Source organism: Drosophila miranda (genome assembly GCF_003369915.1).
Source record: "Drosophila miranda strain MSH22 chromosome Y unlocalized genomic scaffold, D.miranda_PacBio2.1 Contig_Y1_pilon, whole genome shotgun sequence".
Taxonomy (NCBI): Eukaryota; Metazoa; Arthropoda; class Insecta; order Diptera; family Drosophilidae; genus Drosophila; species Drosophila miranda.
In genome coordinates, this window is record NW_022881603.1 from 10,767,544 (window position 1) to 10,785,755 (window position 18,212).

The window sequence follows — 18,212 nt, forward strand, 5'->3', positions numbered from 1 at the left end:
GAGGCAGCGATGCGGACTGCAGAAGCGGCGAAGGTGACAGCAGAGACGCAGGCCGCGGAAATGGCGACGGCGGCCCAGCCGGCGACGGCGGTCCCGACGGCGACGGCCGAAGCAGCGGCAGCCGCGGCGACGGCGGAGGCGGCGATGCGAACGGCAGTGGTGGCGACGATGGCAGCAGGGACGCATACCGCGGAAACGGCGACGGCGGTCCAGACAGCGACGGCCGAGACAGCGGCAGAGGCGGCGACGGCGGCAGCAGAGACGCAGACCGCGGAAACGGCGACGGCGGCCCAGACGGCGACGGCCGAGGCAGCGGCAGAAGCCGAGACGCGGGCCGCGGAAACGGCGACGGCGGCGACAGCACCGACGGAGGTGGAACTTGAGGCGTGGGAGCGCGGACCGTGAGTGTGGCCCGCACCGGAGAGGTCGACGGCGGCCGAGCGCCCGGCTCTGAAGCGGCAGGCCTCCTGCCCGGAGCCCGGTGCAGGACCGAAGCGACCGGCCCTGCAACGGCAGAGCTCGGCACCAGCAGCCACGGTCCACTGGACGGCGATCCCGCGGTAGGAGTGGCCGGCGGCGGTGGTCCGCGCGCAGACCCAGATTCGCCTCGTGGGTAGGAGGGTGAAGAAGCTGGTGAGCGAGCGGGGTACCCGGTACCGCATTGCGATGTCGGCCACACGCACGGAGGTGTTCCGCGAGCAAAAGTAAGGAAAAAAAGGGGAAAGGAAAAAAAAAGAGCAAAGGAAAAAAAAGAAAGAAAAATCAGGGGCGAAACACGCGGGAAGAAAATGAATAAAGAGAGAAGAAAAAGAGAAAAGTGGAATACTTACGGGGGAGAGATATCGAGTGGATCGCCTACACGCCCCTACACCTTATCGATAGGTGGGGATTCGGCCCCAGCCAGAAAATTGCAAGGGCTGGCAGCGCCGCCCGAGCAAAGGCGCCAGAGGGCGAGGGCGCCCGTGATCCCAGATGCCGTAAGGAGCGCGCGTAAAATGGGGCCGTTTGAATGAGGAAAGCACACTCCGTCGCAAGGTCGCGGAAAACGGGAGTATTCCGCTGCGGGAAGAAAGAGGGGGTGTGAGGAACCGTGGTTCCCACAGGCCGAATTCGACCAAAGCATAGCCGGATAAAGGCGGTGGGACGGTCGGATAAAGGCTGATGGCTGGCTGGATAAGGCGAAGGTCAGCCCAGATACCCACGGATAGCCGGATGCGGCGAAGAGGCCAAGGGCCCCGAGAGGAGAAGTGTCCCGCTCTCGGAGCAAGAGAAACGCGAGAGGCAGAGGAGACGGCGGGATCGGGCCGGCAGCGATCCGACGCATGACCAAATAGGGGCATGGGATCACGCCACCGGCCAGGCCCCGTTACGAAGGCCGTGGAAACCAGGAGACGGCGATGGAAAACTACCAACGCCGAGCCGGGGCCCGTCAAGGGGCTATAAAAGGAGGCTGCGGCAACGAAGCGGCTCTTTTTTTCCGTGGAGAAGTGATCGCGCGCGCACGTTGAAACCCCGCCGAAACGTGAGAGTAATACCCGGTACGGTTCGAAGAAGTGCAGTGAAGTGAATAACAACAGGAAGACAGGCCCCGCCTGCCCCAGAGTGAGTCTAAGTTAAGAGGTGATCCACAGTTGCCGGCGGGAAGCTAAGAGGGGAGTGCGAGGCGTAGAGTGCGGATTTGCGTGGCGGGCCAAAGCAATAGCGGAGGTCAAACTGCCCCAATCAACAGCCTCAACGCTGCCACACCCGACGAGAGCCCACGCGTGGTGGAGATCCATAGATAAGCTGAATTGTAGCATCTAGCCCTAAGTCCTAATATAAGTACGAATAAAGAGAGATTCGATTAAAGAAAAGGAAGGTCTAATCATTTGTCGTTGGGGGCAACAATAAAAATACGTTGCGACGAATCGGCCGACCGCTGAGCGAGCCCAGCAAACTCAAGCGAACCAAGAAGCAGGTCCGTTACAACGTATATCTCAAAATTTCGCCCCACCCCCTTGCGCCTCCACAAAGGACGAAAATCTGTTGCATCCACAATATTGCACATTCGAGAAAACTAAAAACGCAGAATCATAGATAATGACCATATCTATCAGATTGCTGAATGCTGAATGATCTGGATCAGATCAGATCATTTTTATAGCCAAAAGGAACAAATCAATTTGCACTGGCTACGCAGCACCCGACGTCACGCTCAGACTGATTTTCTGTCTCTCTCGCACGCACTCCTTGTCGTGTCGTTTAATATTAGCGGCGTCTGCCGGAGGAGAGCCATACTGACTTAGTATCGGGTATAACTTTAGAGTTGCGGTGTCCGCAGCAACTCACAACGTTCCCCCTCGTTTTTTCTCGCCCTGTCTCTCTCTAACACACACGTAGCATAGGCGGCTTTGCTTAGAGTAAAACATTAGCGCCTAGATCTCAGAGACTACAAAAGCTAGAGCAACCAAATTTGGTATCCACACTCCTAATATATCGGACCGAAACGACAACCGGTGGAGGAGCGAGGCCGTCGGATAAGAAGTGAGGAGGGAACACAACCAGTAGGCGAGCCGCCCTGCAAGTGGTTAGAGGGCATGGTAGAAAAGATCAGAAAAGAATCCCCGAAGTACCCCGACTATGTGGAGAAGGGGGGAAACTTGTACCGGCACATTCCTCACCGGGCAGGGAGCGAAGAAGTCGCCTCGTGGAAGTTATGTGTGCCGAAATATGCCCGAGAAAGGGTCTTAAAGGAAAGCCACGATAGTCCGGAAGCAGGCCACGCCGGCGGAAGGAGAACCGCGGCACGGGTGGCGGCAAGATATTACTGGCCAGGGATGTACAGGGACGTGAGGGCCTACGTGCGGAAGTGCGAACTATGTCTTCGCTATAAGCCAAGTCAGCTACAAGCGGCAGGAGAAATGTTGACACAGGTGCCGAAAGAACCATGGGCAACGGTATGCGCGGACTTTGTGGGTCCTCTGCCGAGGTCGAAACATGGGAACTCGATGTTGTTGGTGCTGGTGGATCGATTCTCCAAGTGGACCGAGTTGGTGCCGCTGAGGAAGGCCACAGCAGAGGCACTAATAAAGGCCTGTCGGGAGCGCATAATAGCCCGTTTTGGCACGCCCAAAGTCTTCATTACGGACAATGGGGTGCAGTTTGCAAGCAGGGCATTTACAAGATTCCTGGAGCAGCTAGGAGTTCGTCACCAGTTTACGGCGCCATACACGCCGCAATAGAATCCGACAGAGCGAACGAACAGAACGGTAAAGACCATGATAGCTCAGTTTACCGAGGGTGATCAAAGGTGTTGGGATGAAAAATGGCCGGAGCTGATGCTGGCCATGAATTCGGGAGTGTCGGATACAACGGGATATTCACCGGCGTTCGTGGTGCAAGGAAGGGAACCCCGGCTGCCAAAGGCCCTATATGACGAGGAGACGGTAGGCGCGGGACAAGGCACAGAGACGCCGGATGAAAATGCGAAGAAATTAAAGGAGCTGTTTCAGTTGGTTCGACGCAACTTGGAAAGGGCAGCCCAGGATCAGGCCAGGCATTACAACCTGAGAAGAAGACCGTGGATACCCAAAGTGGGAGAGGTCGTGTGGGCCAAACAGCACCACCTTTCCAATGCAGCGGAGGGATTCGCCGCGACGCTGGCACCAAGGTACGATGGGCCATACCAGATAGAGGACTTTATATCCCCGGTTATCTGCAACCTAAGAAAGGAGGGCGACAGGAAGAAGAGAACGGCACACAGACGAGATCTGAAACCCCAACCCGAGGAGCGAGAGACACAGGGGTGAAGGAGAATGGCTGTAATAGGTCGCCCTAAAGGGTCACGCAGGACCAGGAACGGTAGAGTGCCACGCAGGACACTGGGGAAGGGTGCCGCGCAGGACACGCACGAGACTCGTCAGCACGCAGGGTGATGGACTTGTGCACTTAGATTAAAAAAAAAAAAGGCGAACAGGAAGACTGTGGTTGGAGAAATCTGAAAAAAGCGAAAATTAGTAAAAAGAAAGGAAAATAAAACGAGAAGAGGAAAAGCTCAGCAAATCTGAACAGGAAACGCGTCACCCAAAGCTGGGAGGCGAATCCAGGGTCGGGGAGTGTAATCTCAGACAGCGGATGACCAGGAAAAACCCAGGGGCCAGGTTCACGCCTCAACGCGGACTCACGGGGCAACTACGAGCGTCGGGCCGGAACGACGGGTGCCGCTCATGCGTGGACTACGGGAAGGGGGTGGGTCCATCAAAGATGGAAAAGTTTTATCCATGAGCCAACAGAGAAACGCGGCGAGAACACAACAGTATCCAAAAAAAGAAGGGATAAGGCGAAATCGGATAGAGAGCGGAGAGCGCGACGGCACTCGCACAACCAGGGGAAAGATGCCGTTAGAGAGCGCGGCCGGCAGAGAGACGAGGCTGAGGGCCATGAGTACAAACGCAACAACCGTTAGAACCAGGCGGGAGAGACCGAGACACGGAGCGCCGGCACCGGTAGAGGGAACGATTGGCAATGCAACGCGTGTATATAGGCGGGTGGAAAACGGAACAGCGAACACTTGAAGGTAATTATCACCAGAAAGAACGCAAGAAAAGCAGCAAGAAAAAAAATGGAGATGAAACGCGGGCTCAACCACGAGGATGGCAGGAAGAAGATGGATGATATGAGGGCCTTCCTGGAGGAGCAACAGGCGATCGTGGGAGGAGGGGGCTATCGCGCCGGTACTTCTCGTCAGCGACGGGCGTCTCTGCTCTCGCGTAGCGACGAGGAGGATTGGTGCGATGGCTCCCAGTTCCTTCAACTGCTGGCCTCGCCGTTGGTGTCACCGGCGCCATCGGGGCACGACTCGGTGTCGCCGACGGTGTCATCGGATGAGGAGGAGGAGGAAGACGACGAGGTCATATGCACCGACGGCCCGCGCGCGCCAACCGCTCAGGAGAAGGCCAGATGGAGAAGGCAGCAAAGGGCGGAGCCGGAGACGAGGAAGGGAAGGCCGTTGACCCTGCGCGGCAAAATTGAGGCGGTGAGGCGGAGGTTTCAGGAGGCGACGCCGGAGGAGAAGCGCCGGATGCACCAAGTGCTGGAGAGGGCGCGGGCGATCAGGCGGCGGAGGGACGAGCGGATGGAGGCGCGGCGGCGACAGGCGGAAAGAGCCGCCAGTACGGAGGAGCACGGCCAAGAGAGCGACGAGGCGCCGCCACCCCCACCATTCCGGGTGGTGCTGCCGCCGATGCAGCCCCGGACCGACGAGGCGGAGACCGAGGGAACGCCGCCCCAGGCCACGGGCAAGCAGGCTACGAACCCAGAGGCCGAGTGGCAGCGGCGGCTGCAGCAGGCCGAGGAGGAGGAGGGCGAGCTGTGGCAACCTACGCCACCGGCCGAGGATGACGAGGGCTCCGAGAGGCGGCAGCCGCAGGCCGAGGAGGAGCAGCACCACCAGCACCAGCACCAGCAGCAGCAGCAGCAGCACCAGCACCAGCACCAGCAGCACCGGCAGCAGCAGCACCAGCAGCAGCAGCACCAGCAGCAGCAGCAACGGCAGCACCAGCAGCAGCAGCACCAGCAGCAGCAGCACCAGCAGCAGCAACAGCAGCACCAGCAGCAGCAGCACCAGCAGCACCAGCAGCCGCATCACCAGCAGCAGTGGCAGCAGCAACCACAGTGGAGGGGACCGGAGGCGGCCGTAATGGGTCCGTATGTATCGCAGGAGGTGCGGACCGCCGTGCGCCATGGGATGGTGTGGCACCACCAGACCCTGCACATCACGTGGGCCTCGGGGCCCGCCCCGAGCGAAGCCCAGCCAGAGGCCGGCGCCCGGGTGTGGGAGGAGAGTCCACGCGGCAGCAACAGCAGGGACCCGCGGAGGAGGGACCCCGGACCCGCCCCCACGACCTCAGCGGCAGCAATGGCGACGGCGGAGGCAGCGATGCGGACTGCAGAAGCGGCGAAGGTGACAGCAGAGACGCAGGCCGCGGAAATGGCGACGGCGGCCCAGCCGGCGACGGCGGTCCCGTCGGCGACGGCCGAAGCAGCGGCAGCCGCGGCGACGGCGGAGGCGGCGATGCGAACGGCAGTGGTGGCGACGACGGCAGCAGGGACGCATACCGCGGAAACGGCGACGGCGGTCCAGACAGCGACGGCCGAGACAGCGGCAGAGGCGGCGACGGCGGCAGCAGAGACGCAGACCGCGGAAACGGCGACGGCGGCCCAGAAGCCGAGACGCGGGCCGCGGAAACGGCGACGGCGGCGACAGCACCGACGGAGGTGGAACTTGAGGCGTGGGAGCGCGGACCGTGAGTGTGGCCCACACCGGAGAGGTCGACGACGGCCGAGCGCCCGGCTCTGAAGCGGCAGGCCTCCTGCCCGGAGCCCGGTGCAGGACCGAAGCGACCGGCCCTGCAACGGCAGAGCTCGGCACCAGCAGCCACGGTCCACTGGACGGCGATCCCGCGGTAGGAGTGGCCGGCGGCGGTGGTCCGCGCGCAGACCCAGATTCGCCTCGTGGGTAGGAGGGTGAAGAAGCTGGTGAGCGAGCGGGGTACCCGGTACCGCATTGCGATGTCGGCCACACGCACGGAGGTGTTCCGCGAGCAAAAGTAAGGAAAAAAAGGGGAAAGGAAAAAAAAAGAGCAAAGGAAAAAAAAGAAAGAAAAATCAGGGGCGAAACACGCGGGAAGAAAATGAATAAAGAGAGAAGAAAAAGAGAAAAGTGGAATACTTACGGGGGAGAGATATCGAGTGGATCGCCTAAACGCCCCTACACCTTATCGATAGGTGGGGATTCGGCCCCAGCCAGAAAATTGCAAGGGCTGGCAGCGCCGCCCGAGCAAAGGCGCCAGAGGGCGAGGGCGCCCGTGATCCCAGATGCCGTAAGGAGCGCGCGTAAAATGGGGCCGTTTGAATGAGGAAAGCACACTCCGTCGCAAGGTCGCGGAAAACGGGAGTATTCCGCTGCGGGAAGAAAGAGGGGGTGTGAGGAACCGTGGTTCCCACAGGCCGAATTCGACCAAAGCATAGCCGGATAAAGGCGGTGGGACGGTCGGATAAAGGCTGATGGCTGGCTGGATAAGGCGAAGGTCAGCCCAGATACCCACGGATAGCCGGATGCGGCGAAGAGGCCAAGGGCCCCGAGAGGAGAAGTGTCCCGCTCTCGGAGCAAGAGAAACGCGAGAGGCAGAGGAGACGGCGGGATCGGGCCGGCAGCGATCCGACGCATGACCAAATAGGGGCATGGGATCACGCCACCGGCCAGGCCCCGTTACGAAGGCCGTGGAAACCAGGAGACGGCGATGGAAAACTACCAACGCCGAGCCGGGGCCCGTCAAGGGGCTATAAAAGGAGGCTGCGGCAACGAAGCGGCTCTTTTTTTCCGTGGAGAAGTGATCGCGCGCGCACGTTGAACCCCCGCCGAAACGTGAGAGTAATACCCGGTACGGTTCGAAGAAGTGCAGTGAAGTGAATAACAACAGGAAGACAGGCCCCGCCTGCCCCCAGAGTGAGTCTAAGTTAAGAGGTGATCCACAGTTGCCGGCGGGAAGCTAAGAGGGGAGTGCGAGACGTAGAGTGCGGATTTGCGTGGCGGGCCAAAGCAATAGCGGAGGTCAAACTGCCCCAATCAACAGCCTCAACGCTGCCACACCCGACGAGAGCCCACGCGTGGTGGAGATCCATAGATAAGCTGAATTGTAGCATCTAGCCCTAAGTCCTAATATAAGTACGAATAAAGAGAGATTCGATTAAAGAAAAGGAAGGTCTAATCATTTGTCGTTGGGGGCAACAATAAAAATACGTTGCGACGAATCGGCCGACCGCTGAGCGAGCCCAGCAAACTCAAGCGAACCAAGAAGCAGGTCCGTTACAACGTATATCTCAAAATTTCGCCCCACCCCCTTCCGCCTCCACAAAGGACGAAAATCTGTTGCATCCACAATATTGCACATTCGAGAAAACTAAAAACGCAGAATCATAGATAATGACCATATCTATCAGATTGCTGAATGCTGAATGATCTGGATCAGATCAGATCATTTTTATAGCCAGATGGAACAAATCAATTTGCACTGGCTACGCAGCACCCGACGTCACGCTCAGACTGATTTTCTGTCTCTCTCGCACGCACTCCTTGTCGTGTCGTTTAATATTAGCGGCGTCTGCCGGAGGAGAGCCATACTGACTTAGTATCGGGTATAACTTTAGAGTTGCGGTGTCCGCAACAACTCACAACGTTCCCCCTCGTTTTTTCTCGCCCTGTCTCTCTCTAACACACACGTAGCATAGGCGGCTTTGCTTAGAGTAAAACATTAGCGCCTAGATCTCAGAGACTACAAAAGCTAGAGCAACCAAATTTGGTATCCACACTCCTAATATATCGGACCGAAACGAGTTTGTTTCAAAATTTCGCCACACCCCCTTCCGCCCCCGCAAAGGACGAAAATCTGGGGATATACAAAAATCTCAGAGACTATTAAGGCTAGAGTAACCAAATTTGGTATCCGCACTCCTGTTAGATCTTTCTATAAAACGTGTATCTCAAAATTTTACCGCACCCCCTTCCGCCCACACAAAAGACGAAAATCTGTTGCATCCACAATATTGCACATTCGAGAAAACTAAAAACGCAGAATCATAGATAATGACCATATCTATCAGATTGCTGAATGCTGAATGATCTGGATCAGATCAGATCATTTTTATAGACAATAGGAACAAATCAATTTGCAGTGGCTACGCAGCGCCCGACGTCACGCTCAGACTGATTTTCTGTCTCTCTCGCACGCACTCTTTGTCGTGTCGTTTAATATTAGCGGCGTCTGCCGGAGGAGAGCCATACTGACTTAGTATCGGGTATAACTGTAGAGTTGCGGTGTCCGCAGCAACTCACAACGTTCCCCTCGTTATTACTGTAATGGGTAACGAGTACTTGGGCGAGATGGTATTACTCGGCTATGACCGGCACGTATTGTTTCCGGCTGCTGGCTCGTCAGCAAGGGGGTGGAGGTGTTTTATTGTCATAGTCCGAGGCCCTTTACTTTCTTTATTTTAAATTTAACGTGCAAGAAAAAAACAAGCCATACACCTCACCGGACAGAGTTCACTACAAATGACCACATAACACGGACGATTACCTAAAAGACAGACGGACGATCCTCAGCTGTTTCGAGGACCCCTTGCCCACCCTACCTTGGTCATGCCATTCCATACATCTATCTGTCGGCCATGACCCCTTGGTGTGCCGACACGCGCTACAGGGGCTTGGAAGGGGAGATCATAAGAAGGGTTTAGTTAAACATTATAATGATATTTATTGGAACTAAATTATACATAACGAGGGGGAACGTTGTGAGTTGCTGCGGACACCGCAACTCTACGGTTATACCCGATACTAAGTCAGTATGGCTCTCCTCCGGCAGACGCCGCTAATATTAAACGACACGACAAAGAGTGCGTGCGAGAGAGACAGAAAATCAGTCTGAGCGTGACGTCGGGCGCTGCGTAGCCACTGCAAATTGATTTGTTCCTATTGGCTATAAAAATGATCTGATCTGATCCAGATCATTCAGCATTCAGCAATCTGATAGATATGGTCATTATCTATGACTCTGCGTTTTTAGTTTTCTCGAATGTGCAATATTGTGGATGCAACAGATTTTCGTCCTTTGTGTGGGCGGAAGGGGGTGGGGCGAAATTTTAAGATACACGTTTTATAGTAAGATCTAACAGGAGTGCGGATACCAAATTTGGTTACTCTAGCCTTAATAGTCTCTGAGATTTTTGAATATCCCCAGATTTTCGTCCTTTGCGGGGGCGGAAGGGGGTGTGGCGAAATTTTGAAACAAACTCGTCTCGGTCCGATATATTAGGGGTGTGGATACCAAATTTGGTTGCTCTAGCTTTTGTAGTCTCTGAGATCTAGGCGCTAATGTTTTACTCTAAGCAAAGCCGCCTATGCTACGTGTGTGTTAGAGAGAGACAGGGCGAGAAAAATTTAAATTGTTTTCTTGATGCTGGCTATAATAATAATACGATCCAATTCAGATTGCGCAGTCTTAAAGATATGGTCATTCTCTACAACTCTACGTTTTTGGTTTTCTCATATCTTTAAAATTGTGGATGCCACAGATTTTCGTCCTTTGTGGGGGCGGAAGTGGGCGGGGCGAAGTTTTGAAATATTTTTGTAGCAGTGACATATCACAGAAGTCTGGATCCAAATCATCGTTGCTCTAGCTCTTATAGTCTTTGAGCACTAGGCGCTGAAGGGGACGGACAGACGGACAGACGGACGGACGGACAGACGGACAGACAGACAGGGCTCAATCGACTCGGCTATTGATGCTGATCAAGAATATATATACTTTATGGGGTCGGAAACGATTCCTTCTGGACGTTACACACATCCACTTTTACCACAAATCTAATATACCCCAATACTCATTTTGAGTATCGGGTATAAAAATACGGGGTATATGTTCCCTCCCATAGGCTACCTGGGCCTGGTTCCCTTGAACTAGGATCAGGTAAACTTATAAACTAGTATTTGAATAAATGTGCAATGGTAAAGATTAAAATTTAAAGATAGAATATAAATGTTGATTCCTACGGGCTACGAAACGGTGAGGCAATTTGGTCGGAACACCCATAGACAATTTCTTCCATGCAGAAATTATTGTAATCAAATACCTAGTAAATAAACTCACTTTTACTGCGGATCCACCGTCGAAAGCGCTTTCTGATGGTTGCTGCAAAACTGTGGTTAATATGATATTTTGGGTTCGGGTGTATTATTATTATACCCGATACTCAAAATGAGTATTGGGGTATATTAGATTTGTGGTAAAAGTGGATGTGTGTAACGTCCAGAAGGAATCGTTTCCGACCCCATAAAGTATATATACTCTTGATCAGCATCAATAGCCGAGTCGATTGAGCCCTGTCTGTCTGTCCGTCTGTCCGTCCGTCCGTCTGTCCGTCTGTCCGTCCCCTTCAGCGCCTAGTGCTCAAAGACTATAAGTGCTAGAGCAACGATGTTTTGGATCCAGACTTCTGTGATATGTCACTAATACAAAAATGTTTCAAAACTTCGCCCCGCCCACTTCCGCCCCCACAAAAGACGAAAATCTGTGGCATCCACAATTTTAAAGATATGACAAAACCAAAAACGTAGAATTGTAGAGAATGACCATATCTTTAAGACTGCGGAATCTGAATTGGATCGTATTATTATTATAGCCAGCATCAAGAAAACAATTTCATTTTTTCTCGCCCTGTCTCTCTCTAACACACACGTAGCATAGGCGGCTTTGCTTAGAGTAAAACATTAGCGCCTAGATCTCAGAGACTACAAAAGCTAGAGCAACCAAATTTAATATCCACACTCCTAATATATCGGACCGAGACGAGTTTGTTTCAAAATTTCGCCACACCCCCTTCCGCCCCCGCAAAGGACGAAAATCTGGGGATATTCAAAAATCTCAGAGACTATTAAAGCTAGAGTAACCAAATTTGGTATCCGCACTCCTGTTAGATCTTACTATAAAACGTGTATCTTAAAATTTCGCCTTACCCCCTTCCGCCCCCACAAAAGACGAAAATCTGTTGCATCCACAATATTGAGGATACGAGAAAACTAAAAACGCAGAATCATAGATAATGATCATATCTATCAGACTGCTGAATCTGGATCAGATCAGATCATTTTTATAGCCAAAAGGAACAAATCAATTTGCACTGGCCTCGCAGCACCCGACGTCACGCTCAGACTGATTTTCTGTCTCTCTCGCACGCACTCTTTGTCGTGTCGTTTAATATTAGCGGCGTCTGCCGGAGGAGAGCCGTACTGACTTAGTATCGGGTATAACTGTAGAGTTGCGGTGTCCGCAGCAACTCACAACGTTCCACCTCGTTTATGTATATGTATGTAAACTTAAATAGCTGTTCTGCTGCTCGGTACTATTCTGCTTACTCTTATGTTAACTTATGTTACTTCACTCGGCTTATCGCCAGCCCCCTTCGGCTCCGTTGCTGGCGAGCGTTTTTATAGCTCGCTCGCTCTCCTATTGGGCTCTGCCTTTGCTGCTTGCGAGTTCTCTCTCTCCCCCGCTTTCACTCTCTGCCTATGCACGCATCACCTTTGGCTCCGCTCGCCCTCTTTATTTTTTTGGGGCATTACCCTTGCAGCTCTGAGTATTGAACTCCAACAACACACTAACTCTTTCCTTCCCTATGTACTGCGGATCTTAATTGGGCCTTGTTAACTGTATACGGCACGTTTAGGTAGGATTTGCGCTATTTTCCTCCTTTTTCTCCGTTCGTATTTCACCGGTGCTGAACTTTCCGCTATCGCAGATTATCGACCGTCCCGCTTTGTGGCCGCCGCCTCACCGACGTCGATCCGGCTGCCCGCGAAGGTCGAGCCTCTCTGAATTTTTTCTGCGTCTCTGATCCCTCGCTCTGTGCTGCGACGGATCAGCTGCTTGGAGCGCCGCTGCTTCGCCAGCCCAAATTGCTAGGCGCCAAATCTAGTGCAGGGAGAAAGAACCGTCTAACGTATTCGGCCCCGAAAGATCTGTGGTATCCCACTTTTTGTTCCTCTTACCCGTCAATCTTGGCCCCAGTGGCCGACCACCTAGCTTCAGTTATCGTAGTCCCGCGACTTTTGCTTTGCTGCTGCTGGATACCACTCGCGCTTTGACAATATTCTTTTCTTGACTTTGGAACTTTTTCATTAATGATTTTAGCTGAGCCTGTTCGGGGCGATGTTGGTCGCTCGACATCCAAATTCCAAAAGGAAGATGGACACGCTACCATCCACTATGAGACCGGTCGGATCCGCTGGATGACGTTCGAATGTCATCGCTTTCTCCTCTTTCTCTTCACCTGCCATCAGCGTTAACTCACCCCCAGAGGGAGCCAACCTTTCAGAGCACCGTTTAAGAGCCCCTGACTCCAAAACCCCCTGTAGCAGCGAGACTATGGCTGCCCATACAAAGCCGTTGGCGGTCAATTTAGTTTACGCCCTCAGCTACAAGCCTCTTACAACAGGTCGGTATATAAAAAAAAGAGGAAAATTACTTAACTGTTTTAGAAAATAAACTGAAATTACTTTATAACATGATAAAGAAAAAAGGGGTCAAAAGTGTAAGTCAGCAGTTTTGATGAAGATTGCCAGCTCTCTGAGATGTAGCGGCTCTTTTTATACCCGATACTCAAAATGAGTATTGGGGTATATTAGATTTGTGGTAAAAGTGGATGTGTGTAACGTCCAGAAGGAATCGTTTCCGACCCCATAAAGTATATATATTCTTGATCAGCATCAATAGCCGAGTCGATTGAGCCCTGTCTGTCTGTCCGTCTGTCCGTCCGTCCGTCTGTCCGTCCGTCCGTCCCCTTCAGCGCCTAGTGCTCAAAGACTATAAGAGCTAGAGCAACGATGTTTTGGATCCAGACTTCTGTGATATGTCACTGCTCTAAAAATATTTCAAAACTTCGCCCCGCCCACTTCCGCCCCCACAAAGGACGAAAATCTGTGGCATCCACAATTTTAAAGATATGAGAAAGCCAAAAACTTAGAATTGTAGAGAATGACCATATCTTTAAGACTGCGGAATCTGAATTGGATCGTATTATTATTATAGCCAGCATCAAGAAAACAATTTCATTTTTTCTTGCCCTGTCTCTCTCTAACACTTACGTAGCATATGCGGCTTTGCTTAGAGTAAAACATTAGCGCCTAGATCTCAAAGACTATAAAAGCTAGAGCAACCAAATTTGGTATCCACACTCCTAATATATCGGACCGAGACGAGTTTGTTTCAAAATTTCGCCACACCCCCTTCCGCCCCCGCAAAGGACGAAAATCTGGGGATATTCAAAAATCTCAGAGACTATTAAAGCTAGAGTAACCAAATTTGGTATCCGCACTCCTGTTAGATCTTACTATAAAACGTGTATCTTAAAATTTCGCCCCACCCCCTTCCGCCCACACAAAGGACGAAAATCTGTTGCATCCACAATATTGCACATTCGAGAAAACTAAAAACGCAGAATCATAGATAATGACCATATCTATCAGATTGCTGATTCTGGATCAGATCAGATCATTTTTATAGCCAATAGGAACAAATCAATTTGCAGTGGCTACGCAGCGCCCGACGTCACGCTCAGACTGATTTTCTGTCTCTCTCGCACGCACTCTTTGTCGTGTCGTTTAATATTAGCGGCGTCTGCCGGAGGAGAGCCATACTGACTTAGTATCGGGGATAACCGTAGAGTTGCGGTGTCCGCAGCAACTCACAACGTTCCCCCTCGTTTTATTAATAATTGATGTAAATTGTTATAATATTTAAAGATTTTGAATTTTCTTCTGAGCCCGGCAAATCTTTGGCAATCGAAGATCAGGTGTTCGGCATATTCAGTTACATTGCACGTTTCGCAGATATTTGAGTCAATTGCTTTGATTCTGTGTAGGAAGACTTTGTCGTATGTGTGTCCCGTCATAAGTCTGTTAATGGTCGTGATGCTTTTAGCATTCCATTTAAGAGAAAAATGCCAGGGTTTACTGGGTATGTCTGGAAATATGTCTATGAGGCTGGATCCCTTCGTCCTACACTTCGTCCTGTAGTCCTCATTCCATTTGTATACTAAAAAGTTCCTAATTTCTCTTTGAGCCTCCTTGTAGCTGTATTTTATATTTATTGTAAACCCCTCACTTGTAGCAGCCTTTGCTGCTATGTCAGTCTTTTCGTTGATGGCCACACCCTTGTGACCAGGGACCCATAGAATGAATGTCTGATTGGTTAATTATGTTGTGAATATCATTCACTAGGTACGAGTCTGTATTCTTATTTTTAATTAAATTAATAGTTCCTAATCCATCACTTAAAATCAAAGCCTTTTTGTAATTATATTTAAGACATAGTTCGCAGGCCTTTTTAAGGCCTACGAGTTCGGCACCTACTGAGGATAATCTGTTTTCTATTTTGTACTTGTGGATATTTCCACTAGGCCATTCTACTATTGGAGAAGTTAAACATTACACACCAGCAAACTTAATCCCCTTAAACCCCCTCAAATTAAACAGGTGAACAGCGTGAGTTACGCCGCAGAAAATAATACTGAACTTTCTCTATCTGTTTACTGTTTTCTGTACCAGAACAGCGCTAAAGTTCTTCAAGTTTCTTAATATTCTTGGAGTGCATTTTAATACCCAATGGTCTACAATGGGTTAAGTTAATCAACAGGAGATCAAACAAACGGCCCTCGATACTATCGACTGGGTAAACGTTAGAGCTAAAGCTGCGCATCTCTAAGATAATCGTAAGATGTATGACCTGGAGAGGGAGAGCGGAGCAAGTGCGCAATGTGGCCGTATACCGCAAAGTTCGAAATAACGAAGCAGAGCTACCAGACAGAGCTAAGAGTTAACGGAACTTTTTTTTACTGAATGCTTATCGCGCAGTCCCTGTTTTTACTTGTGTATTCTTGTTTTTAGTGGCATCAACGCGCATGTACGCAAGCGGAATGAATCTGCAACTTGTAAGTGAGCATGCAGCACAACTAGTGAAAGTTCGCTAATAATGAATTTCAAATTATAGTTAGATCGGCAGCTGTCGCATATAGGCACCGAGGTGGATTTTTGGTTAAAACAAACGGTACAGCTAGCGAAATCGGAACCATTAAACGGAACGAATGCCGGAGAAACTATGCCGGGAATCGGGATACAGAACGGGTAGGTGAGGAGTACCAGGGAGTGCATTTTACTGTTTTCCATTAAATTTTTGCAGGTCATCGGGCTTTACGCGACCTGCCGTACTACGAGCCCAATGCGAAAATGCTGCAGGCCCAGACAAACAATTTTATGGACGACGATTTGACCGACAATGACGCCATCTTTGCGCATTATTTGAGAACCGAGAAGTTGGAGTTTTACAATGCGTCCTCGGTGATGCTGACTCTGCTTACTATCGAGGATGTGACTACAATTAAGCTGTACTCGCAGCTCATCGAGCCGGATGTGGCGGTTCATAATGTACATATAAATGCATTTCGTGTCGCTCTCTCTGCTAGAGATTCTGTTAATGCCGAGGAAGTGGTGTCCCCGGGAATCGATGAGGTTGTCTTGATACCCAAGTGCAGTTTAATGGCCTCGCCGCTGCCAAAGGAGCTCATATCGGCCCTGTTTCCACATCCGCATGAGCAATTGCCTTTTAAAGATCCGATGCGCCGCCATGTGGCCAGTGTGGAACAGGTCTGCCGCACCAGTGTTCACTTCAAGTTCAGTAGGGGAAAACTTCCAGACGACAATGTGTTGCAGTCGCAACGCTTTCATGTAATTCTCCGCTCCACGCGTATTCCGTTTCGCTTTATGTACCGCGCTGTCAATATGCTCCCGGAGATGCCAGGTCTCCGTCGTTACCTCTTTCCCTTTCCGAATTGGCTAACCACAATGATAGAAACCTCGAAGATTTCATTGCATGACTGCAATCTTCCATCTTGGATGTAAATCCAACCGCCGCCCCCGCAAGCTCCTCCAGAACATATTTCGCTGCTGAACGAGACCATAGGCGACAATGAAGAACAGTTGGAGGCGGTGCAGACGATTGTGGCTGGACCCAATCCCAAAGCTCCATTTATAGTGTTCGGACCACCAGGTAAGCATCAGGTATGCTAGCCACAGTCGTAAACAATTCACACCTTCTATCCATTTAGGCACTGGCAAGACCACTACCATTGTGGAGGCCATTCTACAGGTGCGCCTTCGACGACCGCAAAGCCGCATCCTTGTAACAGCCGGTTCGAACTCGGCCTGCGACACGATTGCCATGAAACTGTGCGAGTATATCGAAGGAAACTTTCGGCTCATGTTTTTAAGGGAAAAGCCGCTGATCCGAAACTATTCACGCAGCATATTCATGAAGGTACTGAAATTGGTGCCGCCCTTGCTGCTGAAGAACTCCAATTGCTCGGACCATTTGTTCAAGCATCTACGAGTGCGTAATGTGATTACGTATACCATCATCGTGGAAACATTGGTTACTGTCGGCCGCCTGGCTAACGATGGCTTTGGTGACTTTTTCACCCACATATTCATCGACGAGGCTGGAGCTTCCACCGAGCCGGAGACTATTATGGGCATTGTGGGTGTTAAAAAGAACAAAGATTGTCATGTAATTCTGTCCGGAGATCACAAGCAGCTGGGAGCAGTGATCAAAAGCAGCCGGGCTGCGTCCCTTGGCTTGAATCAATCTCTCATGGAGCGTCTACTGGCATCGGATTGCTACAAGGTAGACGAGAACGGCAACTACGATCGCACCCTTCAGGTGCGTCTGCGTAGTAACTATCGGTCACATCCCGAGATCGTGCGTCTTTTTAACGAGCTCTACTACGGCGGAGAGCTAATCGCAAAGGCTCCGGACGAACAGGTCAACCTTGCCGCTGAATGGGATGTGCTGCCCAATGGCCAGTTCCCCAACATCTTCCAGGCCACACATGGAGTCACCAAAAAGGAGGAGCACACCACCAGCTCCTTCAATTCGCTGGAGGCAGAAGTTCTGTGCTGGTACGTCAAGCGCTTGATAAAAAATGGCCTCGGCCCAAATATAGAGGTAAAGCAGGAAGACATCGGTGTGGTGGCTCCATACACGTCTCAGGGCAACCTAATCATTCGGAAGCTTAAGCGGCAGGGCCTCGGCAATGTGGAAGTTGGCAGCGTGGAGACCTATCATGGCAGAGAGAAGCTCATCATCATTGCCACTCTGGTGCGTTCGTTCAGCTATATGGGGTTCATGCGTAACCCGCGTCGCATCAATGTGCTCATTTCGCGGCCCAAGGCGCTGCTCATACTGATTGGTAATCCCGTCACTCTGCGCCATCATCCCGACTTCAAGTTCATCATTGATGAGTGCATCCAACATCAAACGTATCTCTTCAAAAAGAGAGATTCATTGCACTTCGTGGTAAAACATGTGGCTATAAGCGATTTGGAAGATGGCAAAAATGTGAACACTGCAAATCCGAAAAAAGCCTTAGTTAAAGCCAAGCAAGTGATCCCAGAAATGGGTAAGTGCTTAAACTACAGTCTTGGATTTATTTTCCTATACCACCTATTTTACAGATAAAATCTCCACCGCCATCTGTCCCATGATGAATGCTTTAAATATATCATAGAGCTACGCTCTTCCCTAATCTAAATCGAACAAAATCTTCTAGAGATATAAGCTAGGACT

At 51.3% G+C, this 18,212-nt stretch overlaps 1 pseudogene; it reads left to right on the top strand.

The window, feature by feature from the left end:
* Positions 1-15,417: 15,417 nt before the first annotated feature.
* LOC117189804 lies at positions 15,418-18,202 on the top strand (annotated as a pseudogene).
* Positions 18,203-18,212: the final 10 nt, after the last annotated feature.